The following is a 19,538-nucleotide window of genomic DNA, read 5'->3' on the forward strand; positions in this document are numbered from 1 at the left end:
CTAACTTCTAGTGGATATCTTTTGACCATGCCCTGACCAGGGAAAGTAAGTGGTAGGCAGCTCTGAAGTGTTTGCTACTGCTGCCTCTTGCGGGGCCCTGGGTTTCCCACTTTGCGCCTTCAGGGATAGGATGTCATCAGCCCTGTGGCAGCACAGGAGCACTCTGCAGCTATGCTGTCACAGGAGTGAGTGAGCAGGGCCAAGCAGAGACCTCTGGCCATGACTACGAGCAGGAGGAATCTAAGTTCCTGGCAATGGGAGCAAGCCATCCTGCTGTTGAATGGTCCCTGCCCTCTTGATTATCAACTCACAATTACTCAGATAAAATCTATGCCCCCCATGCTAGCCATATAATCAAGAGCATGGTGCAATATACTGTAGTTTTCTTTTCAGTAGAAGAGCTGGCATTGGAATTCAGGGATTTCTGGTTGTGAGGTCAATATTCAGTCTATGAAGAAATACTGCCACTCTACAGAAAGTGCTTAACATTGGGGCAATTTTCACCTTTTGTTCACAGACATCTTAATATGATGCTATAACAAGAGAAGGCCAAATTCTGCAAAAACAGTGTTAATGTTTGGATTCAGAATGACTATTCAATTTGACTTTGTTTGTATTAAAGTGTTTGTTTTCATGTGCACAAACCTATGTGACTAAGATAAATGAGAAAAGCCATGACAAAAACAGTGGATAGTCATAGGCCCTGATCCAGAAAGAGACTTTGGTAATTAAATCTCAGATTTAGGCGCCACTGCAAGCCACAAAACCCTGGCTCAGCTGCTGCCTAAACTCTCTTGACACCTAAACTTTCCCTAGGCACCCAAGTCTGCCTCTTGGCATGCACACAATGGCTCACTCTAAGCGCCAATACAATTCTCAAACCAGGTGCAGATTGACACCCCTTCACCTGTGGGGCTTGATCCAGTAGGTGTCCTCAGAGCATACCTAGTAGATCAGGACCCATTCACAATTCAGCTAGAGAAGGTGGTGCCATTAGCTCCCTTCTGACTTTTAGCCCACTGGCTAGAGCACTCACCCAGGATGTGGGTGACCCAGGTTCAATTCTTTTGTCTTCCTAATAGGGAGAAAGGATTTGACATGGAGTCTTCTACTGCTTGGGATATGTTTACTGACTTTTGGGTCATTGGAAATTCTGTTAGGAGTCTCTCTCCATCTCTTCCTCTGAAGCTGTTACGCTTTGGATAAATAGCTATTAGAACAGTGAAACTGGTCCTCCCATGTGAGTGCCCTCACCAACAGGCTTGAGTCATTCTCGCTCTCTCTCTTTGTCCCAGTGACTATTTAAGTAGATATCTAAAGTGGAACAGCTTCAACAGGAAAGACTGAGACTCCTATAAAAATATCCCATAGCCCAGTGGTAAGAGAAATATTGAAATCATTTCGTTCCACCAGGCAGAGGGGTAAACTGGACTGGGTCTTCCCAAAGTTGGACAATGCTTGAACTTCTGGGCTAAAAGTTGCAAGGGAGGCAGTTCCTGCTCCTCTAACATTTCTTGCAAGAAATGACTTACATGCCTAACTGTAGGAGAGGGTTCATGGCTGTTAGTCCCAAGCAGAGGGATGTGCCTAAGTCTCAGAGAGGGCTGGGACTTAGGATACACCCTTTTTGTCAGTAACTCCCATTGGCTATCTGAGGCAATTGTCTTGTGTGATGGCTTTTGTAGACCGCACTATTCGGACACCTCTCTCTCCTCAGTCGTATAGGGAGCCAGGCCTGGTGGATGCTAGTGATTTTTCTAGGCACTGTGAATGTCATAACACCCAAGTCCTCTTGTGGATCTGGGTCATAGTGAATAGGTCATGAATATCCCATAAATTACAATTTGTTCACTTAAATTATCTGACATATATGTGTGAATAATAAATACATTCAAAGAAATTCAGCTACAGATCATGAACCTTGCAGAAACAGAATCAAGGGCTTAATTCACCAGCTAACTTATTCACAGGGAATACTTTAACTAGTTCTACTTTCAATGTAGCTAGAAGTGGGATGCTCTCCTAATAAAAATCAGATAGATTGGTTCCTAATTACAATGGTATGTTCCAGAGCCATGTAGTCTTCTGGGTTTTCTCTGAATTTTCTCCAAGAAGAGACATTCATTTAAAACAGCTGCAACTCCAAAAGGACACTGAGTGGAAAATTGATTTGATCAATTCAAATTTGATTACATACTGGAAACACATTTAGTTCAAGTTAAGTATATTAACATATATCAGCTAGAATAAAATTCCAATTGCTTCTTTGTAATTCATTAATGAAACTTAATGACTCCAACAAAACATTAATGAAGAAAAAATATTGGCTTGCATAATTCCATTGGAAAAATTAATTAATTGTTGTATTAAGGGCAGCCCACTCCATGTAGAAGTTACTGAAGCTTTGCTGTGGAATTGCTTCATGATGTTTATTTTGCAAGCTGTTGTTTATCTTTTTCATTTCACATTGATCTGGTTACGCGGATAGTCTTATTTCTCTTGCAGAAGGAAATTAAGAACACTTTGAAATGATTGTGACTACATATTACAGTTGATAGAGTGACTGAATTTTTATACATAGGCTGTTAACATGATATTTACTAAATTCAGCATCTACTGCAAAGATAAGAAGCGTAGTCTAAGGCTGGTCTTCACTACGGGGAGATTGACACTGCTTCAGTCAATGCAGTAGGGATCGAGAGCACTCTCCAGTCAACCCCAGTACTCCAGCTCTCCAAGAAAAATAAGGGAAGTCAACCGGAGAGGGTCCCCCATTGACACAGCACAGTGAGGACACCAGGGTAAGTTGACCTAAGCAAGGTCGCGGGAGTAGTGTAACTTAGGTCAACTTACCCCCATAATGAAGACAAACGCTTAGTCTCTAAATGCTATTAAAGCTGGAAAGAACGTGGTGAAAGTTCACTGACAAATTTCACCACTGGCAGAAATGGGATATCAATTATCTCAACTAAGTTGCACCTTCTCCACTTAACTGGGAATATTCACTTCAGTGGAATAACTGATAGGGAAGTGATTATAACCTTATAGTGAATTATGATAACTGCTGTATAAACACAATTTCTGCTTATAGGGATACATTTAACCAAGTGGTTAAGTGGTGTTTAGGGTACAATACCTTTACCTACTAATGATGGGCAAATAGAGAATTCCTCAAAAGCACTTCCCTTTTAATTATCCCTCTTCTAAGTGTACGTATGAAACAAGCTATTCTGTATGTGTGTGTGTGTGTATCCTTAGTGGAAAAGAGATTATCAACATGATACCACTCTGAGTATCACAATGCCTAACTTTTAGTCACTTAGGAAATCACAGGAACAACAGTATGTTCCAAAAAGCTGAGGTAGGCACCTAGGCCCCCTATACAAGGCATGGGGAGAGAGAGGTTCTGTAGAATGCAATCAACAATGCCAACATGGTAGGCAGGGAGCCACCTAAGCTAGCCAAATGGGGGGTGTCAATGAGAGGGACTGTGTTCTAAACCCCTTCCCTCTCTGTGTTAGGTGCGGAGGGCCAGGCTTCAAGGAGGTGGCTATAGCTGCATGTGATTCACAAACCAGGGGAAGATAGACATTCAGCTGCCTAAGTCATGTGCAGGGCCTGCTTAGAAGCCACCTGACTCAGCACAAAACAACAGGGGCAGGGGAGTAGGACAAACCCTTTTAAAACTTTGAACCTAATGGGTTAGGATAGTCACCTGTAAGGCCCCTGACTCAAGTCCCCCGTCCTCCAGAGGGAGAGAAGGGATTTGAACAGAATTCACCTCTCAAGTGTGTCCTAGTCAATAGGCTATGGATTATTCTTCCTCACTCTCTCCTGTTGAAGCTGTACTACTTTAATTCAATAATTAGATAGTAATAGGACTAGAGGAAGAGAATAGGAGTACTTGTGGCACCTTGGAGACTAACAAATTTATTTGAGCATAAGCTTTCGTGGGCTACAGCCCACTTCATTGGAGAACGACTCTGTAGCCCACTAATAAGGGCGCTCATATGAGCAGAGGTAGATTCCTGCTCAAATCCCTTCTCCTTATGAGTAAGAGTTGGGACTTGCACCGAGGATGTCCCTCATCCTGGCTGAATACCCTAACCACTAGGCTAAAGGTTATAAGGGAAACCTTTATACCTTCCTGGATGTTTTTGTGGAGTTAGGTTACCTCTGAGCATGCCTGGCAGATTGTGTCTCACGTGCAACATCTCTCTCTCTCCCTCAGTTTATGAATTGCTCTGGGGCACAGTAGGTGCCTACAGGGAGGCTGCAATGTGCATGCTAAGAGACAGAAACAAGGTACATAAGGAACTTCTACTGTAAAACTTAGGTGCTTCATTAGTTTAAGCCTATAGGTTTATGCAACTGCTGAGTGAGAGTTTTGTGGATTGCAGTGGTGCCTAAAAATGCAACTTAGGGGCCTAAGTACCTCTGTCGATCCCATCTGTACTAAATAAATCATGCGTGAAATTTTCTGCCAGGTGTTTTAACCTTTTCACTGCCATGTGGCTGCTGTTTGTTTTGCATTTTTGACAGGTTTTTCTTGCTGATTTCTCAGCATGTTAATAATCGTGAACACTTAAAGCTTTTGGGACAATCGAGGCATTTGTTGACAGATTACTCAGTAAGCTTTACATCACCATTGGTATTTTCTGCTTAAGAAAATAATTACAGCAATTACTGTTATCTGACTGTCAAAGAGGGAATACATTTCTTATATTTGTGTGCAGAGAAAGACCGTTGTGGACATTATCTAAGAGCCTTCTAAGTTAATGGGAGTCTTTCCATTATTTTCAGTATGGTTTGCTCAGACCCTGTATGTATGTGTGGAGCTTGAAAGGAGGAGCAGGAGTTGCAGAATGGAAGAATGCTAGTTGGAATTAGAGCATAGCTGTAAATAGTTCTAATAATAAAGAGCTAGTTTAGATTTACAGGACAATCCTCTCATGTTAACACAGCATGTGGTACATGAAACACTGTACATGATTGCACTTCCACCTGGAGGTGTGGGTCAGCTTCCTCTGGGGCACTACCCATCCCTGCTTCAGAGCCATAGGTGTGCATGCTCTCTGATTCCATGGCTCTGCATTTGGGCATAAATCCCCAGTGACAACTCAGCTAAAAAGGTAATACAAAACTAGGTTACTTTTTCCATGGCTCTCCTCTCCACAGTGGAAATCTTCAGATCTGAATCTTGGTGGCATGGAGCAGCAGTGGTTAAAAATTGAAACAGAAATGGAAGCTCTTGTGGTATCAACTGAGGAAGAGGAGGTGTGTTTACTGAAGCCAGGGAGATAAAGGAAAACTCTCCCTCTGGTTGGGGGTCGGGGGAGAGAGTTTTGCTCTTTCCTGCACTCCTAATTGCTTTCACTTCTAGTAACCAGAGTAAGAAGCCCCCCTTTTAATGAAGCTGGGAGTGTCAGAGGGCTGCAAGTGGTTCCAGAACTGCTATGGAGGCATAGGACTACTGCCTGTCACAAATGGCTCTGTGCCTTCAGTGACTCCCAGAGGCCTACAAGGATCCTAGGGATTTACAAGGCTTGGGGACTGTATTGTCTGCTGCTTCTGCAGAAAATGTGCAAATTCTGTCTTCCAACTCAATAAAGAATTTGAAGGAAGCTCAGTGGGCTTGTCTACACTATGTGTTAGTTTGCTCCAGAGGGATGTAAATTCTAGTGTGCATGAATGTGTCCTGAACTAATTGGTCTGTGCGGACTCCTGAGGTGTGCACTAAAAGTTCCCTAGTGAACATTGTTTGAACCAGTACAATGCCAATATGCACTAGGAAATTTTTAGTGTGTTCCAACAGGGTCTGCATGGGCCAGTTAGTGCACGGCACACTTGTGTGCACTAAAATATAAACCTCAGCTGGTGCAGAGTAATGTGCCAGGTAGACAAGTCAAATGACTGGAACATCTTCTCATGGGCAGGCTCTATCTGGCCCACAGTAAATAGTAAGAGGGGGAAACTAGGGGCTGATCTACACTAGGGGGGGAAATCGATCTAAGATACGCAACTTCAGCTACGTGAATAGCATAGCTGAAGTCGAAGTATCTTAGATAGAGTTACCTACCATCTTCACGGTGCAGGATCGATGTCCGCGGCTCCCCCTGTCGACTGCTACCGCCGTTCGCATTGGTGGAGTTCCAGAGTCAACAGGAGCTCATTTGGGGATTGATATATCGCGTCTAGATGAGACGCGATATATCGATCCCCGAGAAATCAATTGCTACCAGCCTATATGGCTGGTAGTGAAGATGTACCCTGCAAAATCTCTGAAAAACTTTCTATGGCTCAAAATGAGTGAGCTCATGAAATGACCACATGGTGGCACCATAAGCTATGAAATGAAAAAGAGCTGCTCCTATTAATCAGGCCATATGGACAAACTTTGTAAACAAGACAGATTGATTTCAAACTTTCTGCCTGGCAGACAAATCTGGGGGGTTGAATGGTTTGATCACATATCTGACCAGGGGTTAAAGCAGAAGGGAGTGCAGGGCATCACAGTTCCTCCTCCTCTTCTGCTAAATGCAGAGAGAAACTTCCCCCAAAACACAATAATGGGGAGAAGGGAAGCCCCTTTCCCAGAGAGATTCCCCACCTCCAAGTCATGGGACTATTTTCATAGCAGCACCATTCATTCCCAACTCTCACTCTGACCAGGGGTAGTCTTCTCTGGTTGCCTGCTTCCTGCTCTCTGCTGCTAGGCTCCCTTTGGCAGACTTTCTTTGCAATAGGCAGCATGAAGTTCCTCAGCACAAGTCACACCTATTCTCCTTCTCAAGTCAGATCTTTCTCTTCATGGTCCTGCTATCTCTGAAAGTGGCAGAAGAGGGAATGCCACTCACTGGGGTCTGGAGGAAGTCAGGTCAATGAAGCAGGGAATGTGTTGAAAAGGAAGTGGGGACCCTGATCACAGATCGTGATGTGACAGACACAGCTGCAGAGAGTGGGGGAGCATCTTAAGAAATACCAGCAGAAGGAACAGTCACTGTAGGCATAGGGGGGAAATGGTCAGGACACATCCAGCCCAGCTGGAAGAGCAGCTGCCCTGGAAAGCAGGGATAGGCATGGAGAATCACATGAAGAAAGAGGTGGTGATGAAAGCTTGACCAGAGAAACCCATGTGCCTTTGTCTCTGCCCTAGTCTTCATCCTTGTCCATTCGCATCCCTCGCTCTTTGCCTGTCTTTCTCTGTGCCCTGATTTTTAATCCCTGCATCTTTTCTAGCTCTCTGCCCTGGTATCTCTTCCAGCCCACTGCTCATCTTCCTTCCCTCCAGTCTGTGGCTGAGTGAGCAGCAGGCGTATATATTAGGCAGCAGGTCTACTAAAACCATACCATTGTAAATCTGAAGTTACAGTTTAAATAGGCAGTGACCAGTCAGCCTGTCTATATATTTTACATGCCTTTTTTCAGTTTTACTCAGCCCATCAGCTATTTGTACAAGAATTTCAGACTTGCAATTCACAAATCATTGCTTCATATAGGTTCCATCTTTCTGCAAGGTTTGAGGCTGCACTCTAGGATCTGAGTTTAATTTAATTTGGGGAAGAAATTGGAAACTTTCAGTTGTGTACTGCCATCCTGTGGCCAATCCATGCTGCGTACATTGTGATAATACAGGTTGATGGCAAGCTGTGTTGTACTGCCTTTGCTGAATGAATATGTCATATTGTAATTGCATTGTGAAATAGATCATCACTCACCCCTGTTAAAATACTACAATTTCGGCATGGGATCAAGCTAATTTGTTGGTAGCAGGTAAATCAACTGTCATTTTTAGTGAGCTCTCAAACGTCTATTGTATTTTAGTTTTGAAAAGATGCTAATTGCTATTTTTATGGTTGAAGTTTAGTCTCTACATTATCTGCTCATTTTCTACAAGTACCTGACTCTCTAAGATACCATTAAACACTGTCTTTTCCTTGAATACCAAGTTTATGAATTTTAGATTGCCTGTAAGTGGTGATAGTATAATACAAACCACAATTACCAAATATTGCCTAGTTATCTCCAGAATGGCATAATATCCCTCCATCTTCTGGTCAGCTGTTTTGAATCTGCAAATGACTGGCTGTAATTAAATTTAGCAATGCATCACGCCATATGATAAAGGAGAACATTCAAAATATAGTAGTACAATAAGGAGACAGAGGCAGAGCAAAATAAGAAAGGGTCTGCTTAATTTTAACATAGATAAACATTCAAAAGCTTAGATATGAAATCAAATTATATGAATCTTTTGCAGATACTGTCCCCCCACTAGGCTGCACATAATTCTCGTCTTCTCCCACCTCCCCTCCATGAGTTTCAGCTACAGCCTACTCCCTTTTCAGCTTATAGGTAAGTCATATGAAGTAATGCAATGAGCCTACAATCCTTAGCTAACTGAGGAGTAAGTCCCAAAAAGCCTTAGCATAAGCAGTGTACCAGGAGTAGCCCTAGATCATAAGATATCATAAAATGCTGTAATGACTAAACTGCTGACCTATAATCACAAGATACCAGTTTATACTAGCTTGAGATATTTTAAAGTTAGGAACATCTGCAGATGTCCATTTGCAAGGATACTATGGTAGCTAATAGACACGTGCTAATGAACTTGAGCTAAAAGGCCTAGTAGCCTGTAGGAGAAGGGCATACCAACATTAACAGGATGAGGAACTACAAATAAGGAAAAGGGGATGAAACTCCCTACTGAACATGCATTAGGCATAATGGCATGGACATAACCCATTATAAAAGTTGTATCCTAGCATGTGTGCCTTTGGAGATGTAGTTTTGGGGAAAAGCCAGGGTTATGGAGATGAGGATGATAACTATAGTAATGGCTAACACTTCAGGTTGTTTTGCAAGGGATTGTGTAAGCACACAGATATCCAGATGCACATTCTCTATCTACCTTGCTGGGTTGGAGTGTTTGTCACTTTGCTAACTATAGTCGTAAAACTATTACAAATACAGAAGGTTTGTCCTAAGTGTGAGTGTTGCAACCCATGCACATTGGGGTTCCCAGTTGAACAGCAATTCTAATAATAATGGGCCTAATCGTGGAACAGAAACCTGTCAAACTTTAGAGTATTAACTAGGAATTCTTAAGTAATTAATATAATTTATACACAATCAAAAGATCAGGCAACACCATCTGTATGGCATTTCTTCTTCATGGAAACCTACCTAGCTACCCATTTCAATAGCCTGTCTTTTTTTAATTTTAAGGTGACAACCAGGAGTCCCGAGCTTCAACTCAAGTTGCAGCCCTTATAATAAGTGACCTGAAGCTGCTCTTTGAAAAGAAACTTGCATTTCAAATGAAAAATGAATTTTAGGAATTGGAAGAGGGGTAGGGGTTGATTTGAGATTTGAAAAGCAAACTGCATTGACTAGTTATAATCCCTGGGCAAGTGGTTTTGCTAATTTTCCCTCCGCTGCTACTAGAGAGATCCATAGTAAAGATGTTCTAGCACAGTGTTTTTCAACCTGTGGTCCGTGGACCCTTGGGGGTCCTCAAACTATGTTTAAAGGGGTTCACAAAAGGTTGTTGTTACCATAGAACAGTGGTTTTCAACCTGTGGTCTGTGGATCCCTGGGCATCCACAGACTATATCTAAGATTTCTAAAGGGGATCACACCTCCATTTGAAATTTTTAGAGGTCCTGAAATGAAAAAAGAGTTGAAAACCACTGATCTAGCAATATCCACCCCAATATGGTGGAGATTGTGAAAGATGGAGGACACAGAACAACTATGCTAGCATTTGCTATTTGTGGATTCTCTATGAGGGACTCTTTAGGGTTAGAATACCTTCTTCCCCACTGGTCTGAAATTGCCTGAATCTGTGGATCTTCAAGGCATATTAAGATAATCATACTTCTTCCCCCAAAATTTGAAAATTTAGGATAGAGTGGTAAGAATAGTGTGAGTGGGAAATTGTTGAAGGGGGAAGGGGATTTGAGGTCCTTGATTGTGTGACTTATTAGTGGTGTACTGCTGCACTCAGAGTTTGTGATATATTTTAAACTACATCAAGGATGCCTAGAGCATATAGACAGACACCAGGTTTAGCACTTGCATAAATATAAATAAAGGAAGTGGTTATGATCTTTTAAGCTCTCTGCATGTGGAATTTGTCTAGTCTTTGGCAGGAGTTTCTCATGTAGGTCCAAGGGATGTTGCTTCTGGAGATACTAGCTCCTTCTCAAGCATAAATTGATATGAGCCCTTGATGTTCCCCTGGTTATATATTATGATCACTATGTTGTCTCTATGGTAGTAGCATTTTTTTTATTCTTAATAATGGATGTTTTTCTTCTTTAAAACAAATTGAGTTGGTTCAGTTGCTGCACATAAAATATTTTTCACTTAATTAATTGAGAAGTGAATTTGGGGGAAAAAATCAACTTTGCAATTGACTTGGGAGAACATTTAATAATTAAAACATTAATTGAGTTGTTTGAAAGCCACATAATTATGAAAATTAATACCATGAAGTCTCAGAGTTATCATATATAAATATTAGAAAAGGAAAAAAGTATAAATGAATCCAGCTGATGTGGAGGAGAGGAAAACCCTTGCCTTTGGGAAAAAATAACATAAAAGAAAATAAGAACCATGCAGTTTGTCAATATTGGTTTAAGCCTTTTTGCAATAACTGGATATGTATGTAATTATCATTTATGAAAACCCAGCATGTGTGTTTGCCTTGTAAGTTGAATACAAATTAAGGATAAGATTGTCCCTCCATGAGTATACAAAGTAAAGGCAGAAAGGGGGGATCCATGACGGTACTTAGGCATTGCAATACTGAGCATCATAGCACCTAACTTTGAGGTACATAGAAAATCAAAGGAACAACACTGTGATCCACAAAGCTGAGCTAGGTGCCTAGGCTCCCTGTACAGTGTATGGGGACAGATGAGTAAGAACATAAGTAAGAACGCCCATACTGGGTCAGACCAGTGCTCCATTTAGCCCACTATCCTGCCTTCCGACAGTGGCCAATGCCAGGTGCCCCAGAAGGAATGAACAGAACAGATAATTATCATCCATCCCCTGTTGCTCATTCCCACCCAGCCCACCCATTTAGCAGTGGCCTAAAATGTACATAAATGAGAGTTAGACCTCAGCTGGTATAAACGGGAATAGCGCCATTGAAATAATTGGGGCTGTGTTGATTTATAGTAGCTGAGGATCTGATCAATGTAGATTAGACCATTTAAAATGCATAATACCTGTCTTTGGACATAGTGAAAATCTCACTTCCCTCTCACAGCACAGCACTGTGCAAAATATTGAAGTGTGGAGCCACAAAGATATTTAGGCCCCTAACTTCCAGTGAAATATCTTTGTGGATTTGGGCCTCTGTGAGTCTTCCTCCCTGTTCCGTAAAACTTTAAACTACTCACACTCTTTTAAAAGCAACTCCTGAAACACCTGTTTGTCTTCAGTGGGACTTAGATCTGGTCTGTAAGCTGTAGGTTTCATTGACTTCCTCGTTCAGATCCTTAGGGGAGTTATTGTTGACCTTAGTCTCTGTGATACCTTTGTAAAAAAACCTGTGGGGTATAATACTGATAGATTTGAATGTCTATTAGCCTGAAACATGCCGGAGGCAAGTAGGATGACAAGTAATTGGGTTGTTAGGCTTTGTTATGATATAAAGGCATGTTTTACTAGTGTGAGGCCTAGTGTGATAAATTCATGTTAAGAATTTATTTTAAGTGAACCGAACAAGACCCAAGGACATAACCCTGGCTGTGAATTATGCCTTCTCATTTTGTGAAGCAAACAAGTGACCAGAAGGGCAGGTACAACACAAGCTTGCAAAAGTTATCTTGAAATAGGGGCAAAATCTGGCGGCTTGTGCAATATAGTAATTAGGCAGTTACACCACATCCACGTATATGATTTATTAAAAAACCGATTGATGCAAATGGTTAGTGATCAGAAGTAAAATGATGGACACATATGGAAAACGGGCAGGTATGAGCCTTATTATGGTCACAAAACATGGGCAAATATAGTTAGGTGTCCAAGTAGCTACATAAACAAAGAGTATAAAAGTTCTAAACCAGGTCCCTAAATTTGGGATTGTAGGGGTCCTGAAATGATATAAACTAGTTTGGGACCTGCTCTCCGATGCAATCCACTGACCGCATGCTTCTATCTTTGTTTTCCATAAGCCTTAGGAGTATGTAAGTATGCCTATAATCCTAAGAACTCTCTCTCTATTTGTAGCTTTAATTTGTTTAGTTATATTCATGAGTGGGCTTATCTGAATGTTAAGTAAAGCTTGTACTTATTTCTGTCATCGGTCTCATCAACCCCAATCAGTCAATCAATCCGTCCCAATCAAGAATTCTAAGTAGCCACCTCAGGGGAAAGGGGCTGTGTTTAAAATAATTATAACTCTATTACACACACTTGCAATAATTGATCAGACTACATTATTAAATGAGATGGGCCCTAACACAATATTGGTGTATACTACTAAACAATCTACCCCATCAATAGGAACATATATGTCTGGCACTGTAGTCACAATCCTTTTGCCAGTTTTCAAACCATATGCCATATTGCCATACTCTAAGTGTTCAAAAGTCAGGAGTCAAACCTCCCCACTCCCCCAAAATTGAGATTTTTAAAACTAATTTTGATTTACCTTCTGGTTTGAGGCTTTAGGGTTCACGCACTAATTTTTATTAAATGAGAGCTAATATCACATGACTCCGGAAGCTTGAGCTTTAAGAAAAACATGAAACATCACCAGAGTTAGCCGCACTGCCTATATTTTATTATTTTGGCTTGTTCAAGAATATGTTACCCTACATGGGGGGAGAGGCCATAGGCAGGATTATGACTTTTTCTGTGCTGCCATGCAGGAGAGAAAAGGGAAATAAGGCTTTCCCTGTGTTACCTCTCCACATTGCCAGTCTGTGCCTGGAGAAGGGGAGGAAGGAAGAGCATGTGATGCACTGGCTAAGAGGAGAAAGTCATCCATTGATGTTGTGGGCCAATAGATGATCCCACCTCACCCCACAACACACAGTTCCTCTTCTGGGCTGCATGTGTGGCCATGCATAGCTGAGTGACCGTTATGCAGGGTGAGCCATAATGGGCGTGTCTATAGGGTCAGTTAGTGCATGGAAAGCCGAGGTGTAAATCTGCCGCACACCAGCTTGTTCCATTCTAACTGGATCCTGCTATGCTACTGTGCACTAAAAGTTCTGCAGCGCACTTTGACCTACCACTGTTTGAAACGAGAGTATATCAAAGTGCACTACTGAGGTTTTAGTGTGCAGAAGCAGGATCTGCATGACAACTGCGTGCAGCAGGTTAGTGTGCTGTACATTCACACCCTGGCATGCTGCACACAGAGTCTCCTTGTGGACAAGCTCAAGGTCTCAATCTTGCCCAAATTGTAGAACAAACAATAGCTTTGCTGAACTCCTCAGCTTTAGTAGTGTTTTTTGTTTTTTTAAGTGGGAAATAACTCTTGGGGGGGTGGAGGCTGACTTCTGTATGCATATATGTGTATTACTTTTCTGCAATGCTCACTTTCAAAGTGCCTGAAACAGGACAATCTGTTTTCAGGAAAATTGCCGGTAAAAGTATATGGAGTGAGTTTTGATCTATGGTAATATTTTTAAAAGCTTTTTAAGAAATCCCAGTTTTGATTGTCTTTAATATAAATCTGTCTTGAACTACTTGAAACAATTTCAAAGTAGGCAACAAGTTTTCAAAGTAGGAAACAAGCTCTCAAAGAAGAGTTTTAAACTACCCATTTCATCTCTCTTTTCTTGCTTCTCTTTTTCTTTCCTTTTCTCTTTGCTCCTTTTCTTTCTCTCTTTTTTTCCCCTTTTCTCTTTTAATCTTTTCTGTCTTCCTTTTTTTAAAACCCTACAAGAAATGTTAGGTCTTTCCTTGAGGGAAATAATAAAAAAATAATTGCATAGCCATATGTCTGTATATAATCAAGCCTTGGTTTAAGCATTAAAAGCAAACAAAAGGAAGTATTCCTTCCCATAACAAACAGTCAACCTGTGCAACTCTTTGCCAAAGGATGTTGTGAAGGGTTACAAAAACAAACTAGATAAGTACATGGAGGATAGGTCTATCAATGGCTATTAGTCAGATTGGGCAGGGATGGTGTCCCTAACCTCTGTTTGCCAGAAGCTGGGAATGGGTGACAGGGGATGGATCACTTGATGATTCCCTCTGAAGCACTTGGCACTGGCCACTTTCGGACGAGAGGATACTAGGCTAGATCGACCATTGGTTTGACCCAGTATGGCCATTCTTATGTTCTTATACTAAAACAGTAATGTAAAAATATCTCTTGTTTTGAATATGGGAATTGTATCAACCATGAGCTAGAGGTTTATTCTTACTTAGAGTGAATGAATAGATAACAAATCAGGAACAATGTAAAAGGCAACTATATACTGACACTCTATTGCTCCATGTTTTCATTCTTTTATATTTGTATGGGCTTATGTAAAGGTGTTGATTGACAGCCCTGAAGATGAAATGAATCTAGTATTTCTCCACAGAACAGGTCCAGCTTAGGCAGTGTCAGGGCAAGATAAGTCATGCTATCTTGTCCCACAAATGTGGTTCAGCCCCAATCTGGAAGGGTGTGAAGGTAATTCAGTCTCTATGTACCTTCAGTGCTTGGGTTCTGGACTGGACCGGTCAACAAAGCTACCTGCAGTGGAGTTTTATTGTGTGGCTATTTTCTTTTAGGAAGTGGACTGATACGGTTACATGCCAGGGTGCAATTGAGAGGTTGTGTCACTACTTGTCCTATAACTTTGAGTGCCTTATGCTGCTCTGCTGCTGTAGCTCCCTGTCTGGACACTCCCAGCCAGCATACAAGCATGCACTCAATGCCTGTGTGTTGAGCAGCCATGGTGCAGCAACTCTGATACCAGAAGCCATAGTAACACTCTCATCTCCACCAGCCTTGGTTACTACTAGCCAAGTGACCCCAATGCACCCTTAGTCCTGAATTTCCCCCAAACCATCTTTCTTGAAATGCCCAACCCTCTCCTTGAACATTTGGAGGAGTATTAAGGTCCATTGCTCCTGTAAAGAGACAAAAGCACAACAACTTCTTGCTTTAACTGGCATTAATAGTCACTTCAAGTCGAACACAGTAGTAGATTGATTTAGAATAAAAGATAAAACAAGTTTATTTAATCAAAGAGAGAGAGAGCTTTTAAGTGAATTGACGGAGAGAGTGGCACTGAATAATTCAGTCCCTCCTATTGTCTCAACACAGGGAACACTGACAATTTGCCTCTTACTCAGTGCTTATGTAAGGAAGCCTTCACCATGATATGTTCAGGCTAGTTCAGCTTTCCTGGGTATTTCTTGATTGTCATGTTTCATCTCAAACTATCTCATCACTCCCTCTTTATTTTTCTCTGTCTTGGCTAACCACCGTTGTAATTACTTTAAATTAATTAAACCTTTAAAGCTTTTGGGGATCCAGTTTGTATGAAATGCAGTATACAAAATCAGGGCTAGATTGTGACATCACATAATGGATGATATTAATCTGTGTCAGGGAAGGCTTTCACGATTTGGCTTTAACTGTAGTATATTGGCATGTCCATTATAGACCAGATTATGGCTACAAAGACACAATCAGCCCTTGGATACAGAGTAGATTTCTGCTTGTATGTCCAATGATCAAACCGGAAATGTAGCATAAAGGCCAGATTTAATGCACAAGCAGGAAATCTCATGATCACTCCAATTTAGTGCAGGGGATGCTTATGCATGTGCCACAATCTGGAGAGTGAAAAAAGAGGCATCAGCAAAGTGAAAAGGCTTTGGAAGCAAGAGAAGGAGTTTATGATACCATTTGTAGCTAAGCAAGCTAACATAAGGCCATGCACATTGGCTTTCAAGGCATATATTGCTCATATTTATAGGTCAAGGAGAACTATGTACAGCCTTGTGCAGTTGGCTAGATGCATTGAGGTATTTTGAGCTTTGTTGTTATGTTGTACCTTTGAGCTAGGTTGTTCTGGCCACTGTGCTGGATGTGTGGTCTGATTCGGTATTGCAATTTCTATGTTTCCATGAGGAAGACAGCTAGAGTGTCTCGCAGCAAGGAAATAAAATTAGCTTTATAAGGTATCTCTCACATGACAATACTCAACGTCAGTTGCACAATGTATCCCTAGTTTGTTCTACTACATTTATGTTCTATCTTGTTCCTGAATTAGTCACATTGAAAGAAATGTTGCAATCGCTGTTCCTTAGAAATTTTAGTAGTATAATCATTCTGATTCGAGCCAGTTAAATCATGTTAATAAACATGTTTGGACAGCAAGAGGCGGCTGCCCTGTAGCAGCAAAACAATGTTCAGGACAAGTGTTGAATCTCATGAAGCAGAAAACATCATGTACTGATCTTGGAATCTCAAATCACTTTTTGAAACAGGTTGCATGATTCTGAAATGAAGACTGAGAAACAAGTAGTTATAAACCGGATTTCTGTGCACTCACTGGTGAACTTACAGGCAGAAAGCCATCTTCTGAGATTCCCCTTCCTCACTCGTGGTTACAGTTTCTGAGTGCTTCCTTTCCCTTTGGCAGGCGCCACACATATTAGCACATAAAGATTATGACAGAGGCACGCTCTGCTCAGTCCTAGTTCTGGTCTCGTAGCTTTACCCTATTTCTGTTTGTCTGACACAGGGGATTGATCCAAGTCCCATTTAAGTCAAAGGAAGAAGAAAAACTTAATTGGGAGATGGCCAATGCCTTTTCAGAGATGTCAGCAAAGTTGCCATTGTCTTTTTTGATTTAGATAATCAAATCTGAAAACATATTAAAAATAAATTTGGATATTTTACAAGACTTTTTATGAGACTCTCAAGCTCAGAGCTGTAGTGAAGTGCACAACATGTTTTGTCTAAAACTGACTTCACATTGCTTTGAACAACCCATGCTCATTACTGTGTTATCTAAATTTGGGCCACCCAGTTCTGATACAAGCACTCTGTCTTCATCCCCACAACTCTTAATGGGAACTCTTTCTTCCCAGAGTGATGCTATCAGCTGCCCTAGATTCTAAATCTACGGTGTCAGCAAAGAGTACACAGGTTCTCAGCCTGCTCAGACTTGATGTTTACCACTTCTAGCTCAGCTCCAGACCTGACAGTGGATGAAGCGTAAGAAAGCTAGCTTCTGTATGCATTTGTAAGATCCTGCTTTAAAAAAAAACAAAAAAAAAAAAAACTAGAAAAAGCAACAGGATGTTTGTGCTCAAGGCATTTTTTGAATGGATTTTCTAAATCAACCAAGTCTGTCTGCATAGTTTATATAAAAATATGTTTTAAATGCTTCCTGTGTGTGAGTTGAACTGTCTGGTTCTGGTAGCAGCAGCTATGTTTGCAACTGTAGAGCTATAACGAAGTATTAGACTGAAAATATCTCCCTCCGAAAGCAAATCAAAGTGAACTTTGCAATACGTAATCCAAAGGTAGTTTATTTTACTACAACACCTTCTCTGGCTTTGTTGATAAATTAAATTATCTCTTATTTTTCTAGGAAAAGCAACTTCCTTTGAACTATCAGACTGTGGTCAATGGCTTGCAATTCCCTGTTCAAATCAAATCAGTTCTTTCTCTGTTCACATATGCCTCCTCCCCCTTTAAAATGAGTTATGTTTCAGGCAAAATATCTAGCTATGTTACAATTCTAGAATATGAATTACAAGCTCTTTGTGTAGTTTTTTCTGTTCAGCCCAGGCTGTAGTGTTGCCACCGTTCAGTTCCCCCAAATGAATGGCATATGACCCAAATTGTAAATTTAAAGCCAAATTATATCTGGCTTTGTGCAGGTTCAAGAGAAGATGTGGAGTGTCCCCATCACCCACGATATCTGTGCCATAATGCGTGTGCTCCAATCAGGAGTGCTTGGAATGGCCCAGCTAGCGCTGCCAGCAGTAATCACCACTTCAGAGAGGGCATACATGAGTAGCGGGGTAGTGTGGCCAGGACCTTATAACTCCCCACCTCTGTAGAGATAAGTACTAGAAGGTGAGTACTGGGAGTAGGGCAGGCCACACTTACTTAAAAATATCCCTAGGAGCATTATGCCTAATGTAGACATAACTGTAATGTATTCTTCCACTGCCATTAGAGCAGTTAGTGCTCTTCCCATGCCAGGGGCTCCAAGTCATACTGTGACCTTTAATTTTTTGTTTTATAAAACATATTCTAATTAAAAACTAGGTAAGTGCAAAGAGATATTCTCAAAGGATATGTGGAAAAAAATGAAATGAAGAAAAATGAAATTAAATGATTTTGGTGAGAATGCTTCTGGATGATCAGGTGTTACCATCTGATACTTTTAGCAATCAATATCCTGTTCACATATGAAGTCACCTACTGTATAAATGTGTACAGCCTTGGAGTGTAGTACTAACAACCACCATGTTTAAAAACAGTTGTTGCTGGCATGCTGCTAGCTCCACTTCCCTTACAAGTGTGAACTGAGTTTCCTTCCCAACCCTCACCCTTCATTACCATGTTACAGGCTAGTGCAAGCTATGCCATAGATGCTTGGAAGGATTAGATTTTTATCAGTAAATGTCAATTTCCCCATACATATGCCAACTGATGAAAAAATATTTCCATCGATAATCATCAAAATTCACTGACTTAAGAAAAATGTTGCTTGGGACCTTTAAGTCTGTTTACTGTGTATATGTTTACATGATGTTGACAATTTGTGTTTGAATAGTTACAAAGCTTTAACTTTTTGATTCTCAACATCTACTGTCATTAAATAGTTTCCCACAACAGTGAAAATTTAAATTGATAAATCTCAATTTCTTCTTATATCTGTCACAATTATAAAAACGAAAAACATCTAGCACAGAATATCCTGGGGAGCAGTAAATAGCATTGTTTGACTAGCGCAGATCTCAGCAGGAAAAATATCACTTGGACACAGTAGTTACAGAAAAGGTTCTAGCAACACTGTCCTTAGTTTAGAGTGTGAACAAGGCTTAAAATCTGTAGCAACTTCTCCTCATAACGTTAATGTCCTGTTGATATTACTAAGCTAATAACGTTCTAAAACCTATGGATGTTTGTGAACAAATAGGAAGGGGTATTGCTACACATATAGTAGTGTGGTCTTTCATTTTGATGGTTTTCATCTCAAGTCACTATTTTTATTGCATTAGTAAATTTTATTTATGCAAGTTGTTAAGGAACTACTGGAGAAATGTGTGCAGTGAGATCACTAGCTGTTGAGTAAGGGATATGCTATAAAGTAATAGAAGTGCTGCTGCCCCTCGAACAAAAAGCTTTAGTGGCAGTTTAGCTATTCAAAGTTTTGTGGAAGGTTTTAAAAACCTGCCTCTTGTGCCCTCATTCAATATGCACAGCTCCTTTGGATACCAGAGAGCTTATGAATGGATTGAAGGAAGGATGTAGCCTTTGATTATTAGCTGAATGTTTCCTGTCACCTCCTTCATCTAGTTGTCGTGTGCTTAAC

This window comes from Gopherus evgoodei, chromosome 2 (genome assembly GCF_007399415.2).
Source record: "Gopherus evgoodei ecotype Sinaloan lineage chromosome 2, rGopEvg1_v1.p, whole genome shotgun sequence".
NCBI lineage: Eukaryota > Metazoa > Chordata > Testudines > Testudinidae > Gopherus > Gopherus evgoodei.